Source organism: Anabrus simplex, chromosome 1, assembly GCF_040414725.1.
Source record: "Anabrus simplex isolate iqAnaSimp1 chromosome 1, ASM4041472v1, whole genome shotgun sequence".
NCBI lineage: Eukaryota > Metazoa > Arthropoda > Insecta > Orthoptera > Tettigoniidae > Anabrus > Anabrus simplex.
In genome coordinates this window covers 719,830,681-719,845,496 of record NC_090265.1, presented here as the reverse complement: position 1 = coordinate 719,845,496, position 14,816 = coordinate 719,830,681, and positions in this window count along the sequence as shown.

The window sequence follows — 14,816 nt, the reverse complement described above, 5'->3', positions numbered from 1 at the left end:
ATCAGAGGTACCGAAAATATTGTCGCCGATGGACTCAGCCGTATGTTTTCAAACGACGTTGAGAACCATGAACCGGTCGACAGTTCATCACCTCCCGAGTCCACACCATCTGATGTTAATGCCATCCTAACAGATGCTCCCATGCTCTTTAGGGATATCGAGAAATACCAACGTGAAGATCCGACGCTGGCTCCGATAGTGGAAACCCTTTCTTCTGGGGAACATGTTGTCCCTTATGTTCTGAGGAATGGTGTTTTATGTTGCCCATCGAGGCATGATAAGATGATGAAAGTTGTTGTTCCAGCGGTTCTTGTACCTATGATCTTCAAGTATTATCATGAGACCCCATTAGGAGGGCATCTGGGTATCTTTAAAACTCGTGAAAAGATTCGTGAAATGTTCATCTGGAAAGGTATGGACGGTGAAATCCGTGAACTTGTAAAAGCTTGTAAATCTTGTTTGCTCAGTAAACCCACCATGTCCACCAAGGTAGGCCTTTTGTCTTCGCATCAAGCATCGCGCCCCATGGAACGCCTGTATATTGATTATGTAGGACCCTTCCCCCAGTCGAAGGGAAATGCCAACAAATTCATCTTTGTATGTGTAGATGGTTTTACAAGATTTTCTTGGTTATTTCCGACTAAGCTGGCTACCGCTCAGTCCACCATTACTTGCCTAAATTCTATTTTTGCTTCTTTTGGTCCGTGCCAATATATTGTATCTGATAATGCTAAGGCTTTTACATCTAATTTATTTCGTAAATTCTGTTTTGACTTATCCATCTCTCATGTAACTACTTCTGCTTATTACCCTCAACCATCTCTGGCTGAACGGGTTAATCGTAATCTCAGGTCCGCACTTATTGCCTATCATCATGAAGATCATTCCAGGTGGGACACGTCCCTGCATTGGTTAGCTTTTGCTTTGAATTCGGCGGTTCATGAATCACATAAATTTACTCCAGCTTCTTTGATGTTCAAATTTGTTCCCAACACGCCGCTCTCTAACTTCTGGTCTCTGAGTGACATTCTACCCGAGACAATAGATCCGGATAATATTAAAGATCTTTGGAAGAAGGCTAAAGCCAATCTTAAGGTATCTCATGAAAAGGTTAGGGAAAGGTATGATCGTGGACGGAGACCCACCACTTTGAATGTAGGTGACCAGGTGATGGTCAAGAACTTTGTTCCCGCTGGCAAGCTTGCCCCCAGATTTCATGGGCCTTGTATCATTCTCGATTTTCTTACGCCAGTTACGTTGTTAGTAAGCAATCCAGCCACCGAGAGGATATTTAGGGTTCACCTGTCACAGGTGAAACCGGTGTAATTTCCGTGTTAACTTGCTTCATATTATTGTGAAAGGGGATATGAAGGTTATATTTTTTTTGAGTTTTCAATTTCTAGGCATTCTGCCCCTTCTATAATATTTTGTTTTATATGTAAGCATTTGTGTGAAACCTCCCCCGATTTGTTAAACTGCCATCCTGTCCTTGCCTCGGCCATTACCACGCTCCCGTCTCCTGCTCCAATACACACTGTGGCTGAATTATATTAAATGCCATGAATATCTGCACGCCGCTGACCCCTCAACCTCTTCACCAAGCCTGTGCCCTCAAAAAGATGATGGTCCAACACAATTCTGCCGCCTAGCTTTAATGTTTCAGTGCCCCCGCAGCTGCGCGGCGCCGTGCAGCAACTGGGGCAGAGGACGGGCCCCCTCTTCTCCAGCGAGTACGTCAGGTGCACGGCGAGCCGGAGCTCTCCTCCCGGCCAAGGCTGATGCGCGGCGCACGACCTGCTACTTGCCCGCAGCCTGTATATGTTCACCGCGGGCGCGGCGTGTTTCAACACCTCTGCTCCCCTCACAGTGCGGGCGAGCGGTATCTCAGGGTACTTGAGGGGTCCGAGCGGCCTCCCTTTGGACGCAAGCTGCAACGGCCGGTCTGGCCATTCAACTTAATCAACATCAACTACATGGACAGTTACGATAAGCAATGACTACACTTGGGAATTCAACAGCAATATTTGGTGGCAATTGCAAAATTTTTCTTCACATCTAAGTATTAAAAGTTTATCTTCAGAAATTCAACTTCTACAAATATAAAGACTTTACTTCACCTGCAACAACAAAATTTTGAAACTGAATCAAACCAAATTAAGAAATCTTATAAATGCTTCTGCAATCAATCTTCATATCCACAGCATAACTTGGACCTTGTTTCAAACAGATTTCATGTGTCACCCCTGGAGGTACTTTTGGGGGGGGAGGTCTGTACCGGGCGGTACACCTCCACGCCGCTAATTTAAAATTTGCGCCAGTTGAAACTCCTCTGCTGGAGGAAGTCTGAACTTTATATACGCTATTAATTCGCTACCTTCTCAGAAGATGTCACCACGTGGAAAATTTTGAGTTTTTGAACTGTGTCATTTTTGATGTGTTTTTGTTTTGCTTGAAGTAAGAAGTGTGAACTTTCTCTTCTAGAGGACACTACTGAAGATCAACAATAGTGCACCCTAGTGCGGAGTCAAAGAACTATTTTGTTGGAGAAATTGTTATTTCAAATGTTTGTTCCTTGCTAAAAAATTTTTCAGTCATTGGTTAAGTTGGCTGTATACCCCTCTTTTTCCCCTTGTTTTGCATTTAACCAATCCCGAATTTCTGTTATTAATTTCTGACCAATCGTAGGTATCTTCCCCCAACTTGAATATGTTGCTGTATCCTACCCAATAAAAAGTTTGTGGGAGGGTGTTTTAATTCCCCTAACACCTAGAACCTTCCGCGAGAGGATTTAAACTGCTGATTTTAGGGTCTCCGGGCCACTTCTGTTCCATCTTTCAGTGTATTAAGTTCATAGCAGGAGGCGGGAAGCGCCTCTTTCCTCGGCAGCGGTCAACAACAAGGTAATGGCCGATTAATAACTTCTTTCTTTGCTTGCTCAGCAGTTTAACTCTCGGGGCGGATTCTAAGCGTTCCACCATGTAACCTTTTCCTAAATGTAACTACTCCTTTTATATATTCTCTTTTAAGCTACATACTGGGATAGAGAGTGCTAACCCTCTCGAGCTCCCACTCATATTGTTTTGAGGTGAACTTATTTTTCTCAACCTATTCTTCGTTAACGTAAAACAAATTGTTCTCTTCTTAAGTCACCTCTTTAGTATGGGATTAGCCCTTGTATTAACGGCCTAGTGCCAAGTAGGTCTTAATCAAAGTGTATTAGGAGTGCAAGTTCGCCTCCTCTCAAATTGTTATTTTAGAGGTCATTTAATTAACCTCCCTTGCATTTAATAGACCTCAGTAGATTGGGTATTTTACCCCTGTGTTTATGTCCGTTGAGGACAACTTGAAGGTGGAGTTTGGTGTGGCCTGGGAGAGGCTTAAATTGGAGAGCGAGTGGCTCTTTTGAAAATTGAGTGTTGTATGCCTCGTGGAGGCTTTTCAGTGTAATTTGGAGCTAGGGCTCCTAGGCATGAATGGGGTTTTCTGCCCCTCTGTTGAAACTTGTGTTTGGAGGTAAAACTGCGCTGATTGCCCAAGCATTGTGTTTTCAGGGCTCGAAGCCCAAATTCTGTAAATATTGTAACTACCCTTGGACTTGCTACTTTGTACCTGCCATGCTTGTTATTTCTTTGTTTTTGAAAAGAAAATATAACCTGATTAAATTTTAAATTAATTTTACTTTAGTAGCTTGAGACCCGTTCACCACCCCGCACCTTCTTTCACGCATAACTACCACAAAAACACGGTAACAATTATTATTATTATTATTATTATTATTATTATTATTATTATTATTATTATTATTATTATTATTATTATTATTATTATTATTATTATTATTATTATTATTATTATTATTATTATTATTATTATTATTTAAAAAGCAGCAACAAGTCGTAAGTCAGAGAGCTGTGAAATTTGACCAGACGGAAGATATAATACAGAGGAAAATCACTTAGAAACTTATTACAAACACTTAAATTATATAAAGAACGTGTAGAAGTATTATTCGTAAGGAAACTTATTGACGAGTTGTCTGTATTAGAGTAAAACAGTAGCGTCTCAAACATAAGATGAAGACATCTTAAAAAACACAAGAAGGACGTGAAGCGAAACATGAACAGACACACCAAGGAATAATAAAGCTTCATTCTGCGGTACCTGTGACCGAGAAGTTAGAGACGATCAAATATCGATTCAGTGTGATGGCGTGTGCAACAGCTAGCACCACAAGGACTGTGCCGGACTGACAGCGGGAGAATTTGAGATTTTAAAACGGAAAAACTGCAAACTCCTTTGGCTGTGTGAGAAATGTAAACTAGTACTCACCTTGCCACAGGAAAGGGAAACTGACGAAGAAATAAAGGAAGCTATCTCAGAAAATAAGAAGTCATGTGAGGAGCTGAAGAGAAAAGATCGACAAGATGGGTAACATGCTCATGACAAAAATGACACTTGTCCTAGAAAGACAACTCCAACAAGTGGACTATCTCGAAAGCAATAGGAAACAACTAAACTATGCCAGAGCAGTCTCTCATACTTCAACTTCAACAACAAGCGAAGACATAACGAACACACATTCAACAGTCATTCAGAATCCAATACAAATTAAGGAATCTGCAAGAACTGAAACACCTAGGAACCCAATACAAATTAAGGAATCTGAAAGAACCGAAACACCTAAAGACAAACACCAAAGAGAAGGAACTAGACAAAGAAAAGATGGATCAGTCATCAGAGGGACCAGAACCGATGAGGACTTCGATTTAAAATCAGGACAAGCATGGCTATATATAGGAAGCATTCACCACAGCGCGGAAGAAGAAACTCTCGTAAACTTTCTGAGGAAAAATGGTATAGCTAGCGACATTCAGTGTGAAATGCTGGAAACAAAAGGGATAAATAAGTCGTTTAAACTTGGCCTCTGCTTGGGGGAACTCGACAAAGTAAAATCACCAGGTTTCTGGCCAAAAGGAATAATAGTCAGAAGGTTCAATTTTCCCCGAGAAAGGCGAGTTGGGGTCGAACTTTGACATGTCGATCAGTGCAGAAGGTGAACCAGTAAAGGCTAAGGACACGAGCCTACTTGAAATAAACGCCATGCTATGGAGCGTAGAAGGCTTACGAAAACCAATCGAAAAAACACCTGATGACTTATGGAACGGACTCGGCGTAATAATTACCACAGAAAAAATGATCAAAGAAAATTTAGACATACCTCACTATTACAGCAAACATGAACTAGCAATCCGCTGCAAACTCCTTTGGCTGTGTGAGAAATGTAAACTAGTACTCACCTTGCCACAGGAAATGGAAACTGACGAAGAAATAAAGGAAGCTATCTCAGAAAACTAGACGTCGATAAACTACAGGTAAACCAAACAAATCCAAAAGAGCCGGGAAAGACCAGAAGGAAACGTATCCTGCTTCTATAATGATAGGAGTAATCAAAGAAATAAATATTGAAGAAAATACAATTGTTGTGAAAACAGCAAACATATCTTTCGTAGGAATTTATATCAGCCCTGCAAAAACTACGGATGACGCGGTGGAACAAGTCATTAGGGCAATAACATATGTAGCAAGGGAAGAAAATGTTATAATGACCGGCGACCTGAACTGCAGGCTCGACAAACCGAACAGCAAGACGGATCTCTTCCTGGAAATCTTAGCAGCGGAAGGATACAATCTGATCAATATAAAAGAGGAAGTTACATACATTGCACCTAATGGAACAAGCACTATCGATCTCATCATCTTCCGAGGCAAAGGTATCACCTTTATGGATCACCAAGTAGCAAAACGACAAAACATATCAGTACTCAAGAAACATTTACCAATCTATGCGACTTTCAGAATAAGAAAGAACTGCCAAGACAAAGTAAAACAATCACAAACAGGATAAAAAAAACTAGACGTCGATGTGTTGTGTTTGAGTCATCAGTCCATAGACTGGTTTGATGCAGCTTTCCATTCCACTCTGTCCTGTGCTAACCTTTTCATTTCTACGTAACTATTTCATCCTAGATCTGCTCTAATCTGCTTGTCATATTCATACTTTGGTCTACCCCTACCGTTCTTACCAAATACATTTCCTCCAAAGACCAACTGAAAAAGTCCTGGGTGTCTTAAGATGTGTCCTATCATTCTATCTCTTCTTCTCGTCAAATTTAGCCAAATCGATCTCCTCTCACCAATTCGATTCAGTATCCCTTCATTTGTGATTCGATCTATCCATCTCACCTTCAGCATTCTTCTGTAACACTTACATTTCAAAAGCTTCTATTCTCTTTCTTTCTGAGATAGTTATCGTTCGTGTTTCACTTCCATACAATGCTACGCTCCACACGAAAGTCTTCAAAAACATCTTTCTAATTCCGATATCAATGTTTTAAGTGAGCAAATTTTTCTTAAGAAAGCTCTTCCTTGCTTGTGCTAGTCTGCATTTTATGTCCTCCTTACTTCTGCCATCGTTAGTTATTTTACTACCCAAGTAACAATATTCATCTACTTCCTTTAAGACTTCATTTCCTAATCTAATATTTCTATACATCACCTGCCTTCGTTCGACTGCACTCCATTACTTTTGTTTTGGACTTATTTATTTTCATCTTGTACTCCGTACCCAAGACTTCATCCATACCATTCAGCAACTTCTCGAGAGCTTCTGCAGTCTCAGATAAAATAACAATATCATCGGCAAATCTCAAGGTTTTGATTTCCTCTCCTTGGACTGTGATGCCCTTTCCAAATTTCCCTTTGATTTCCTTTACTGCCTGTTCTATGTAAACATTGAAAAGGAGAGGGGACAAACTGAACCTTGCCTCACACCTTTCTGGATTGCTGCTCCTTTTCAAAGACCTCGATTCTTATCACTGCAGCCTGATTTTTATACAGATTGTAGGTAATTCTTCGTTCTCGGTATCTGATCCCTATCATCTTCAGAATCATAAATAGCTTGGTCCAATCAACATTATCGAATGCCTTTTCTAGATCTACGAATGCCATGTACGTGGGCTTGTCCTTCTTGATTCGATCCTCTAAGATCAGGTGTAAAGTCAGGATTGCTTCGCGTGTTCCTACATTTCTTCTGAAGCCAAATTGATCTTCTCCCAACTCAGCTTCAACTTGTTTTTCCATTCTTCTGTAAATAATACATGTTAAAATTTTGCAGGCATGAGATACTAAACTAATGGTGCGATAGTTTTCACACCTGTCAGCACCGGCTTTCTTGGGAATAGGTATAACAACATTCTGCCGAATATCGGATGGGACTTCTCCTGTCTCATACATCTCGCACACTAAATGAAATAACCTTGCCATGCTGGTTTCTCCTAAGGCAGTCAGTAATTCAGAGGGAATGTCATCAATTCCAGGTGCCTTATTCCTATTCACGTCACTCACTGCTCTGTCGAACTCTGACCTCAAAATTGGGTCTCCCATTTCATCAGCATCAACAGCCTCTTCATGTTCCAGAACCAAATTATCTGCATCTTTACCTTGATGCAACTGTTGGATATGCTCCTGCCAACTTTCTGCTTTGTCTTTTTTCCCTAGAAGTGGCTTTCCATCTGAGCTCTTAATATTCATACACCTAGATTTCCTTTCTCCAAAGGTTTCCTTGATTTTCCTGTATGCAGCATCTACCTTTCCCAGGACCATACAGCCTTCGACCTCCTTGCACTTCTCCTTCAGCCATTCTTCCTTAGCTACCTTGCACTTTATATCCACTTGATTCTTTAATCGCCTGTATTCATTTCTGCCCTCTTCATTTCTAGCATTCTTGTATTTTCGTCGTTCATCAATCAGGTCTAGTATCTCCTGAGTTATCCACTGATTCTTAGTTGATCTTTTCTTCCTTCCTAACATTTCTTCAGCAGCCCTACTGACTTCATTTTTCATGACTCTCCACTCTTCCTCTGCAGTGTGTCCTTCAGCCTTTTCATTTAGTCCGTTTGCAATATGTTCCTTGAAACAATCTCTCACACTCTTTTCTTTCAACTTGTCTAGATCCCATCTTTTTGTATTCTTTCCTTTCTTCAATTTCTTCAACTTCAGATGGCATTTCATGACCAACAAGTTGTGGTCAGAGTCCACGTCTGCTCCTGGAAAAGTTTTGCAATCCAACACCTGGTTTCTGAATCTCTGCCTAATCATAATGAAGTCTATTTGATACCTTCCAGTGTCTCCAGGTCTCGTCCACGTATACAGCCGTCGTTTGTGGTGTTTGAACCAAGTATTGGCAAGGACTAAATTATGATCAGTGCAGAATTCAACCAGCCGACTTCCTCTTTCGTTCCTTTGTCCCAATCCAAATTCTCCTACTGTACTACCTTCTCTTCCTTGGCCTACCACTGCATTCCAGTCTCCCATCACAATTAGATTCTCGTCTCCTTTTACATATTGTATTAAATCTTCTATCTCCTCATATATTCTTTCGATTTCTTCATCATCCGCTGAACTAGTAGGCATATAGACCTGCACTATTTTGGTGGCCATTGGTTTGGTGTCTATCTTGACGACAATAATTCTTTCACTATGCTGCTCGTAGTAGGTTACCCGGTGCCCTATTTTCTTATTCATTATTAAACCAACTCCTGCATTTCCCCTGTTTGATTTTGTGTTGATAATTCGGTAGTCGCCTGACCAAAAATCTTGTTCTTCCTGCCAACGTACTACCAACTACATCTAACTTTAGCCTATCCATCTCCCTTTTCAGATTCTCTAACCTACCACAACGATTCAAACTACTAACATTCCACGCTCCGACTCGCAGAATATCAGTATCCATCTTCCTGATGATCGCCCCTCTCGTGTAGTCCCCACCCAGACATCCGAATGGGGGACTAGTTTACCTCCGGTATATTTTACCCGGGAGGAAGCCATCAGCAGTACATCATTCATACAGGGAGAGCTGCATGTCCTCGGGAGGTATTACGGCTGTAGTTTCCCGTTGCTTTCAGCCGTGTAGCAGTATCAACACAGCTAAGCCATGTTGAGTATTATTACAAGGCCGTATCAGTCAATCATCTAGAGTGCCGCCCTTGCAACTACCGAAAGGCTGCTACCCCCCTTTCGATGAACCATTCGTTAGTCTGGTCTCTCAACAGATACCCATCCGATATGGTTAGACGTCGATAAACTACAGGTAAACCAAACAAAGGTAGAAATATCATCACAGCTCATTGAAGCAGGCCAAACAGATTCTGCTCTAGAAATTATCAACCACTAGATTAGAAATGCCATGATACCCAAAAACAGAACGGACCTCCAAAATTTGGTTTGATCGCGAATGTTATGAAGAACGAAGGAAAACACGTCAACTACTGCTCCAAGCCTGACAACAAATCAAATTTTCAAATGTACGCTTATCAAAGAAAATTCTATAAGCATCTGTTACCTCTCAAGAAATCAGCATATATGGAAGACCACGTAAAGACTCAACCTAAGGATGCTCTAAAAGACCCATACATAGCCTTGAAGAAAAAGTACAAAATCAGTGAAATCATATAAACATTGAATCTTGGGGAAACCCACTTCACCACAATTCTCAACAAAGAAAACAGAACCCGGGCTCACGACATCAGAGAACAGAACAATACAACAATATCTGCAATAACCCTTACAGAAGAAAAAGGGACTGTATTTGCCATGAAAAAGCGGAAGGCTGCAAGGCCCGACGGGATATATACTGAAAATCTGCAAGACTCCCTAGAAATACTAGGTCCTGTATGAACAAAGCTCTTCAATAGAAGCCTTGCAACCGGCTTTATCCCAGATAGCTGAAGGCAATCACGAATGAAAATCCTCTATAAAGGAAAATGAGAAACCGATGATGAAAATGCATACAGAAGAATAGCGTTAGAGAGCAACTCCTTCAAGATTTATACAAGAATTCTCACCCGGCGACCTGAGAGGGAAATTGAAATCCACATTCCGGAGGAGCAATTTGGATTCAGGAAAGGGAGAGGGACCCTGCACGCAATTGCAAATCTACTAAACGACATACATGAGGCACTAAGGCACAAAGGAGGAAAATTCCACGTTATCTTCATTGATTATACGAAAGCCTTCGACTTCCTGAACAGAGCCAAGTTAATAAAGACGCTATAACATATGATTGGACAAAATAACCCTCAGGCCACTGCAATAAATAATTTGGTAGCATTCAATTTCGTTGAAATCGAAGACGGTGTAACAACCTCGTCCCCCATCACACAGACAAATGGGGTCCTCCAGAGTGATCCAATAAGCCCAGTCTTATTCAATATCGCCACAGCAGATGTAACAAAGATAATACAGAACTCTCCAGTCGTGTTATACGCCTATGCTGATGCTATGATACTAGGCTCAAGAAACAGGGAGGTCCTCCAGGAAGCAATGGACAAGTTAAAGATCTGGGCTGACGAAAATTACCTACAGTTAAATAAAGACAAAACTGTTTACGTGACATTTCGAACAGGAGGAAGAATTGCGGCACAAGACACAATCACGTTTCCAGGACAGACCTTGAAAAGAGTTGGTACTGTGCCATTTCACTGTCACATAAAGTTCCGTCCGTAGTAAGAACAAAGATGGAGTCTAAACTTCCGAATACTAAATATCAAAACGTCTGGCGATACCGCAAGCTAAGGTGACAACATTTACATCAGGCGCTTGTGAAAGGATTAAGATACAGGAGGCAGTGCAAAAAGAACGAAAGAAGAAGATTGTTACGGACAATTATTGAGAAAAAAGAAACAAATTGGAAGAGAGCTACTTTTCAACTGAATAATATACTGAAAGCAACATCGTTTACTAAATAAAGACGGTATCAACAAGAAATTCATCCAGCGGAAACAAGGAGTGGATTTTACTGATAGCTGCGCTGCAGATCATTAATAGAAGATTTTTATTTCACTCCACGAAATTTAAATACGTGGAAATTCAAGTACAAGGCTACGACAGGCTTACGTCACCACAACCTTTGCTGACGTATTACTTGATATCGTCAAACCTAAAGTATTAAAGAAGTGGGATTTCAATAGTAAACTCTAGAAAGAATATCTGAACATAATCTGTTTGTTTCGAACGTCATATTCAATCATTACCCCCAGAGTTCTAGTTGTCGATAAAATCAACTCTTTCAAGGAGACAATCTTTCGCTATAAACAGATAATAACACAGCTTTTCTTATGATGATAAAGTTAATTAAATTATATGTTATTCTGTTTCAACTAGTCCAGAAATGAGCAAGATGTTCTAAGAAGATGAAGGGCTAGACTGCCCAAGTGAGCGCCGTCAGATGATATTGCCTGCCGCAAGATGACCAAGCCCAGAGGAGACGTATTCGAGCCTTCCCAGTTTACATAGGGAAATGAAAGAAGGCGTGTCCATATGTCCTGTCACCTGGACATAACCGGCTACAGGCATTGCGGAAATTCAGATAAGTCTTTCTTTTAAACTAATGTATTAATGATTGATGTTCTTTTCTTTGTTCATTACAAGTTTACCAAGTTATTCAGTGTATAAATAATGAGACGACGTAAATAGTGGATTATGAACTAGGTCAGAGGTGGTCAGGTAACCTTCACATTCTAAATGTCAAATCCCTAGATAGGTAGTCAGTCAGTGATAAAAGCCTACGCTCGAAATATGATCCATTTAATGTGAGAAAAGTTGATTGCGCTAACGTGTTGGTAAATGGTGTACCATGTCAAGAGTAAACTCAGGTATGTGTGTGCGATGGTTATAATCCAAGAATGTCAAATTAGACAATCCGTAGGAAATGCTTGCCAGATGAATATGTGTGTTTACAATAATTTAGGGTTATGACAGAATCGAGGTCATAATATTGTGAATAAGTCCACAGGCCATGGTAGAAATAATAGATACTTCGTGAGAGTGAGGAATAAAAAATATTAGGTAAATGAAATGTGTTATATGTTTAACGAGTAGTATAATAGTTATTTAAAGAGATGTTGATGTGAGATTGGTGATAAGAATGGTGATAGTTATTGATTCGTCGTGACTACGATCATGGTTATGTAGTGGTGGACTTAATTGTTTACCAGTTGAGTTTTATGGAATGGTAATAAGTTCGTTGTGTTTCCTTTGATTATTTCGTTAGTGAGCAAGCATAAATAGGTTGATATATAATCGGAGTGACACCTGTTGGTTAACCAGTAAACCTGAAAGTACCAATAATTTCACGGTTAGGAGGATGAAGTCGAGCTTGTTCATACCACCACAGATATTTTTCAATTCTGAATTTATTCTCAAGTAAAAGGAATGTAGTATACTTCTTAGGCAAAATTCCATATCACTGATGGCTGACTGTAGGTGCATGAGTTATCACCATGTGACAGAATTTTCACACAAAGTAGACCACACTAGCCAATGCGTTTCAGATAGAACTAAGATAGTATCCACTAGAGAATATGATGAAATTGCACTAGTACTCATTTAGAGTAACCAGTATACTCAGGTTAAGAGTAGTATTTAAGCTTACAGGTACTATGTTGAATCATTTATTGAACGTATGCATTAATTTTAAAAATAAAGAAACATGAACATTCATACCTCTTAAGATCCAGTACTTGTTATAATACTAGGAAAGGATTCTCCCAAGTTAATCTGAGTGTGTATCTGTATCACTATGAACTGAGAGAGAAAAAGAATTACCATATTTAAGTAGGCCAATATAGGCTCGAACTAAGAAAGAACAATTAATTCGAAGGCTTCAAAATGTAATATAGGAGGATTATGATTCCAATTTTATAAGATTTGGTTCTAAACATGAAAGTGCGTCCTGCATATTTGAAAACCACCCTCAATCTACAGCTTTATATACAGTGTATTATAATGTAAATATTATTTCTCGTTAGATGCATCTGACCTTATTTTAACTTAGTATTTCCAATCTAATATTTTCAATTTAATATTTTTAATCTAGTATTTCCTTTTTAATCTAATATTTTGAACCCAACATTTCTAACCTTATACTCCTAATTTAGCATTTCTGAGCTAAAGGCTTAGTAATATTTAATTTGATAATTTACCTTACGCACCTTAATGATCTTTCGTTGAATTTCATTCCTGACTTTAGTCAATTTTTCGACCAATCAAGGCTCTAGCACTTGATATATTACAGATAAAATATTCTTGTTGAGGAGTATTTTAACTCAAATGATCATTCTATTACTAGGCACGACTGAGGTCGGACATATTGAGCACTAGCGTACTTATGGTGAACTTCACCAACTTCTTAGTCCGATACTGACATTTTTGTTTATTATTCCTTTCATACCAAAAAATAAAACAAAGGTATTCTAAGCCAAATAGTGGTAATGGAGGATTTTAATGAAATATTTAGGAATTACATCAAACATTCTGATAGGAGATATATTATATTTTAGGAATTCAAGGCTAATCCCGTCGATGAATATAATATTTAGATGAAGCCTACAAAGTCCTTAATTAGAGTCTAAAGGAGAATAATTCAATGTCCAATACTTGGAATGAAAGGAATGCATAATAAATATGGTATGTGAAACATGAATTCGTCTTTCAATGTGTATCATAGTATAGCGACCTAGTTTTTAAGTGTGTATGTCGTAACAACTTGATAGTTATAAGGAATTCTAGCCAGTAACGTGTAGGAGGCGTCCTTCGACGTGATTCAGAGATTCCTTAGGTTCAATATGACGTGTTTTTCTCAACATTCGGAACTCATAGCCCGGGTAGATGATTATGTTAACCGTTACGATCGCCAGTTAAGCTAGCTTAGATCTTATGTGTCCTCTCCTGGACGCAGGGACGGCGCAGTACCTAATTTTCGATACCTTGGCATCACTCTTCAATCTAATGGAACCTCTTACAGAATACACATAAGAGAAAGAACGGTAGCAGCTATACGAGGGATCTACGATATAGAAAACCCCACCATGATCTCGCTAGAAACAGCAATGCTTCTCTTCCGCAACAACATTCTCCCTAGTCTCACTTATGGTATTCATCTCATCTGGGACCACCTTACTATGACCGACTTAAAAACCCTGGAAAGAGTAAAAGCCAGATTCCTGAAAAGAATACTGGGGATAACAAAAACAGCGCCGTCAAGGCTAACGTACGGTATATGCTTGCAAAAGAACGCTTTTTCATAGAAGATTCGAGGTACATCCTACAGCTACCATCTACACCACAAGCAGAAGAAGTCCTTAGGAAAAGAAAACAAAAACAAGAAGAAATCTTCACTTGGGTCATAATAATAATAATAATAATAATAATAATAATAATAATAATAATAATAATAATAATAATAATAATAATAAATTATTATTAAAATACGAATTATTTATCGATGCTGTTATATTATTTTGCTCAAGGTTTCCTGATATACATTTTTATTCTCTATAAGTAGAGCTAAATTTGTTTAATGGCAATGTATTGTAATTTATTTTCTAATTACTGGAAATGCGTTAATTTTCCGTCTTTATACAATAGGCTATGTAAGTACAGCATGCAGCCTGTATCTTGTATTTTATGTCTTTTTATACAGACATGATACATCTTTGAGTCATTTCCTAATTAAGAAAACTGTCCAAGGAATATATTTCCGCAGCCTCTGTACTTGCTTCACCAAATACAGTAGAGACAATACGCGACACCTACGGATTTAGCCTTGTTAAAATGGGAGACAATTCGACGGTGGCGCTCCTAGTGACTTGACCTGAAAAGTCGCGCTAAATTCAAATATCAATGGAAATGGATATACGAAAATGGATAAATAAATTACGTTTAGAAAGAAAGTATTATTGAGATATTAATTTCGAAGT